The 5,964-nt window shown below is 47.5% G+C and overlaps 1 protein-coding gene across 1 annotated transcript in view; it reads left to right on the forward strand.

Moving 5' to 3' along the window:
• ATXN1L (ataxin 1 like) overlaps positions 1 to 5,964 on the forward strand; it is a 15,850-nt gene continuing 9,886 nt past the window's right edge. Inside the window, exon 1 of the mRNA XM_082269753.1 lies at positions 1 to 144. The gene's annotated coding sequence lies outside the window, so the exon portion shown is untranslated. The remainder of the gene's footprint in view (positions 145 to 5,964) is intronic.

The raw sequence follows: 5,964 nt of genomic DNA on the forward strand, positions 1-5,964 counted from the left end.
GTCACGGTGACGCGACGGCTGCTGTGACCGGGCAAGGCCGCGAGGAGGCGCCGGGGCCGGAGAGAGATAGAGGCCGGGGAGAGCGCCATGTAGAGGCCGGGATCAGGCGGCCTGCGGGGGAGTCCATCATGAGAAGATGTGCCGGTGAGTGGGGGAGGGGTGTATGGTGGGGCGAATCCCGGCCAGCTGGTGGGGGGGTTCCAGGGACAAGGTTGGGGGGGTCCCCCTGGGATTGGCTGGATTCCTTCTATAGTCAGCTCTGTCCCTGGGATCGTCCAATGTGTGGATGAGCCCTGAGCCAGCCAATCCCTGCGTCTATTCCGGGCCAGAGCCGGCGTATCCCATAATATCCATAATCACCGCATCGCTACCGGATATCCAACCCCAAAACCTTCATCTTCCCCGTGGATGGCGCCGGGAACCCCAAGATTTTATTATTTTTACCATACGTGTCCCATTGGGGAGATTTCCCTTCACTTCCTGTCCCAGGGACACAACAGGAAGTTGGAGAAAATCTCCACCAAGTAAGAGGAACGCTCTCATGGTTGTCACGGAAACCAGTGCCCCCCCCCCCCCCCCACCCCACCCCAATGAAATTATTTCTTCTCTAGTCCTGTTCTGGAAATCAATCAAAATGTTGGATTTCTCATCACTTCCTGTCCTGGAGACACAACAGGAAGTGAGAGGACATCTCTACCTAGTGAGGGGAACATCCTCTGGGCTGTCACATGAACTAGTGTCCCCATTGGAAAGTTTCCCCTCTATTCCCTGCTTTGGTGACCAATCAAAAATGATTTCTAATCACTTCCTGTCCTAGAGACACACAGGAAGTGGGAGGAAATCTCCACAAAGTAAAAGGAACGCTCTCATGGTTGTCACAGGAACCAGTGTCCATCCATGAAAAGATTTCTTCTCTAGTCCCGTCTAGTACCATCTGTGTCCCATTGGGGGAGATTTCCCTTCACTTCCTGTCCTGGAGACACAACAGGAAGTGGGAGAAAATCTCCACAAAGTGAGGGGAACGCTCTCATGGTTGTCACAGAAACCAGTGTCCTCCCCAAGGGAAAGATCTCTTCTCTAGTCGTGTTCTGGCAATCAATCAAAATGTTGGATTTCTCATCACTTCCTGTCTCGGAGACACAACAGGAAGTGGGAGGACATCTCTACCTTGGTGAGGGGAACATCCTATGGGCTGTCACATCACATGAACTAGTGTCCCCATTGGAAAGTTTCCCCTCTATTCCCTGCTTTGGTGACCAATCAAAAATTATTTCCCTTCACTTCCTGTCCTGGAGACACAACGGGAAGTGGGAGGAAATCTCCACAAAGTAAGAGGAACTCTCTCATGGTTGTCACGGGAACCAGTCCCCCCCCCCTCCCCCCAATGGAATGATTTCCACCCTAGGGATGTTCTGGCAATTAAATAAAATGTTGGATTTCTCATCACTTCCTGTCCCAGAGACACAACAGGAAGTGGCGGAAAATCTCCACAAAGTGAGGGGAACGCTCTCATGGTTGTCACGGAAACCAGTGTCCATCCATGAAAAGATTTCTTCTCTAGTCCCGTCTAGTACCATCTGTGTCCCATTGGGGGAGATTTCCCTTTACTTCCTGTCCCGGAGACACAACAGGAAGGGGGAGGAAATCTCCACAAAGTGAGGGGGAACGCTCTAATGGTTGTCAAGGGAACCAGTGTCCTCCCCAAGGGAAAGATTTCTTCTCTAGGCGTGTTCAGGCAATCAATCAAAATGTTGGATTTCTCATCACTTCCTGTCCCAGAGACACAACAGGAAGTGGGAAGTGGGAGGTGGGAGGACATCTCTTCCTGGTGAAGGGAACACCCTCTGGGCTGTCACATGAACTGGTGTCCCCATTGGAAAGTTTCCCCTCTATTCCCTGCTTTGGTGACCAATCAAAAATGATTTCTCATCACTTCCTGTCCTGGAGACACAACGGGAAGTGGGAGGAAGTCTCCACAAAGTGAGGGGAATGCTCTCATGGTTGTTATGGGAACCAGTGCCCCCCCCCCCATAGAAAATATTTTCCCTCTAGTCCTGTTCTAGCAATTAATCAAAATGTTGGATTTCTCATCACTTCCTGTTTTGGAGACACAACAGGAAGTGGGAGGAAGTCTCCACAAAGTGAAGGGAACGCTCATGGTTGTCACGGGAACCAGTATCCATCCATGAAAAGATTTCTTCTCTAGTCCTGTTCTGGCATTCAATTAAAATTTTGGATTTCTCTTTACTTCCTGTCCCGAGACACAACAGGAAGTGGGAGGACATCTCTACCTGGTGAAGGGAACACCCTCTGGGCTGTCACAATAACTAGTGTCCCCATTGGGAGGTTTCCCCTCCATTCCTGCTTTGGTGACCAATCAGAAATGATTTCTCATCACTTCCTGTACTGGAGACACAGCAGGAAGTGGGAGGAAGTCTCCACACAGTGAGGGAAACACTCTCATGGTTGTCACAGGAATCAGTGCCCCCCCTCCCCCATAGAAAAGATTTACCCTCCCGTCCTGTTCTTTCAATTAATCTAACTTGGATTTCTCATCACTTCCTGTCCTGGAGACACAGCAGGAAGTGGGAGGAAGTCTCCACAAAGCGAGGGGAAATATCCTCTTGGTTGTTACCAGAACTAGTGTCTCTATTGAAAGATTTCCCTTCTATTCCTGTTTTGGTGACCAATCATAACATTGGATTTTTTGTCACTTCCTGTCCTGGAGACACAAAAGGAAGTGGGAGAAATACTTCAGGAAGTGAGGGAAATGCTCTCAGGGGTGTCACGGGAACCAGTGTCCCCCTATGGAAAGATTTCCCCTCTAGTCCTGTTTTGGTGACCAATCAAAACATTGGATTTCTCATCACTTCCTGTCCAATCAAAACATTGAATTTCTCATCACTTCCTGTCCCAGTAACACAACTGCAAGTTGGAGGAAACGTATAGAAAGGTTTCTGGGTTGTTATGGTAACAAGTGTCCCTATGAGAAGATTTCCTGTCCAGTCCTGTTCTGGCAGCCAATCAAAACATTGGATTTCTCGTCACTTCCTGTTCATGAGCTACAACAGGAAGTGGGAGGCAATCTGAACCAGGTGGAGGAAGCACCCTCTGGGCTGCTACAAGAACAAGTGTCCACATTGGAAGATTTCCCCTCCATTCCTGCTTTGGTGACCAATCAAAACGATTTCTCATCACTTCCAGTCTCAGAGGCACAACAGGAAGTGGGAGGAAATCTCCACCAAGTGAGGGAAACGCCCCCTTGGTTGTTAATAGAACTAGTGACTCCATTGGAAGACATCCCTTCTATTTCTGTTTTGATAACCAATCCTAACACTGGATTTGTCATCACTTCCTGTCACCGGGAGATCAAAAGGAAGTGATGGGAAAACCCTCCCTTGGTTGTTATGGTAACAAGTGTCCCCATTGGACGGTAGTCCTCGCCTCTGTAGGATCTGCAGTTGCCATGGTGCTGCACAGGATGAGCTGAGAGTAGAAGCAGCTGTGCAGCCATCAATCGCAGCATCTGTTGTATGAACTATTCTAGGAAAGGGTTCCATGGATGGGATTGGATCGGCTTTCAGCATGTGATTGGTTCCAGTGTGACGGGGGAAGGATGAAGCGGCTTTTCCTCCCAGTGAAGGACGGGAGCCATGGATTGGAGGCGCCGGGGGGGGGGGGGCAGGGGGTTTTCATCGTCCCTCCTTTCCAATAAAACCCCAACGGGTTCTGACTCCTTCCCACCAGAACTAAAGGAACGTTCCTGTCCCCCCCCCCCCCCCCGCCTTCTTCTGACACTTTCCATACACAAGTAAAAATCTGTATTTTTGTTCTAGAAAATTACTTGGAACCCCCAAACATTTTATATATATTTTAGCAGCCCACAGTGATGGAGAACCTTGGCACCCCAGATGTTTTGGAACTACATTTCCCATGATGCTCAGCTACACTGCAGAGTGCATGAGGATCATGGGAAATGTAGTTCCCAAACATCTGGGGTGCCAAGGTTCTCCATCACTGCGGCGGTCTAGAGAATAAAATGGCGATTTTTGCAAATTTTTATGTCACACGGTATTTGGGCAGCGGTTTTTCAAACACTTTTTTTTTTTTTTTTAATACACTTTAATGAATCTTAGAAAAACAAAACACAGTATATTTGTATATTCATATTTTATTCACTTTTCAATTAGCATTTCCAGATCATCACAACAATGATCACATTTAGAGCCGGTTCACACTTGGTCAGCCTGACAAGTCACGCTCCATTGACCGCTACAGGACCCCTTCTAATAGAAGTGACACAAGTCGCTCCGACTTAGAAAAAGGGTCCTGTACTACTTCGGGCGACCTCGGAGCGACTTGCATAGCCTATTATGTGAAGTCTCTGAAAGTCGCTCCGAAGTCGTGGTGCGTGGGAATGCACAGGTCGCCCCCGAAGTTGTGCAGAGTCATGTCGCCTCAGTGTGAACCGACTCTTAACCGCTTGCCGACCGCTGCAAGTAGATATACTGCGGCGGTCAGCCCCGGCCAGGCAAAGTGACGTATATATACGTCACTAGCCTGTGACCGGTTTGTGAGCCAATAGCGGGCAAGCGCGCGCCCGCCCGCCCCGGCTCGTTCACTGAAGAGTCCGCGCGTGTGACCGGCGGACCCGATGTCCCCCGGTCACACTACGATCGTCAGTGGAGAGGGAGAAAGGCGGGCGGCTTATGTAAACAAGCCGCCTGTCATTCTCCCCTGTGTAAAAATGGAGATCAGAAGGTTCTACTATGTAGGACCGTTTATCTCTGTTCTTACACCAGTAGCCATGTCCCATCACAGTTAGAAGCACGCCCCTAGCGACACACTTAACCCCTCCCTCTCCAATACAGTTAACCCCTTCCCTGCCAGTGTCATTTTTACAGTAACAGTGCATATTTATAGCACTGATTACTGCAGTAATGTCACTGGTAACCCCAAAAAGGTCAAAAATGTCAGTCAAGGGTCCGATCTGTCCGCCGCAATGTCGCAGTCCCGCAAAAAAAATCGTAGATCGCCGCCATTACTCGTTTAAAAAAAAAAAACACCAAAAATGACAAAAATCTTTCCCTTTGTTAGTAAACGCGATAACTTTTGCGCAAACCAATCAAAATACGCTTATTGCGATTTTTTTTTTTTTTACCAAACATAGGTAGCAGAAAACAAATTGGCCGAAAATGTTAAAAAATTTTGATTTTTACTTTTTTTTTTTTTTGGGAATTTCGTATAAAAAAATGTGAAAAATATTGTTATTTTTGCAAAATTTACACTCTTTTTTTGTTTATAGCGCATGATTAAAAAATCGCACAGGTGATCAAATACCACCAAAAGAAAACTCTGTTTGTGGGAAAAAAAGGACGCCAAATTAGTTTAGGTACGTCGCACGACCGCGCAATTGTCTGTTAAAATCACGCAGTAAAAAATCACAAAAAACCCCCTGGTCAGGAAGGGGGTAAAATCTTCCGGGGCTTAAGTGGTTAAAGCGTAACTCTATTTTTGTTGAGAAGAAAACCTTCCCCTCTGGGTGATCTCTGTACATTGCAGGGACTATAACAAACTTTGTTGCAGATTTCTACCTTTTATTATTCTGAAGAAATCATTGTTTGTTCCTCTGCTGAGGGGGTCTAATGGGAGTGGTTTCATATTTATCTATCAAGACAGAGATATATAGGCGCTTGAGGATCTAGGCAGTGATATGGCAGCAATGGTGATAATAAATAATGATATAGCAGTTGATGATTACTAGGGGAGGGGGAAGCACAGGGGGGGATTTATAGTCCATGTGCGTATAAATGGGTATTGGGGGAATAAATAAAGTCTTTCAGGAGGTCCATAGGCAGGGTCAAGACTGGTACCTGGGATGGATGGATGGCAGCTCTCAGGAAGAGTGAAGTCAGCTCTAGATAACAGATGAAGGAAGAGGGAAGAGCGCCTCTGAATGCAAGG

This window comes from Pelophylax lessonae, assembly GCF_965119305.1.
Source record: "Pelophylax lessonae genome assembly, chromosome: 10".
Lineage (NCBI taxonomy): Eukaryota > Metazoa > Chordata > Amphibia > Anura > Ranidae > Pelophylax > Pelophylax lessonae.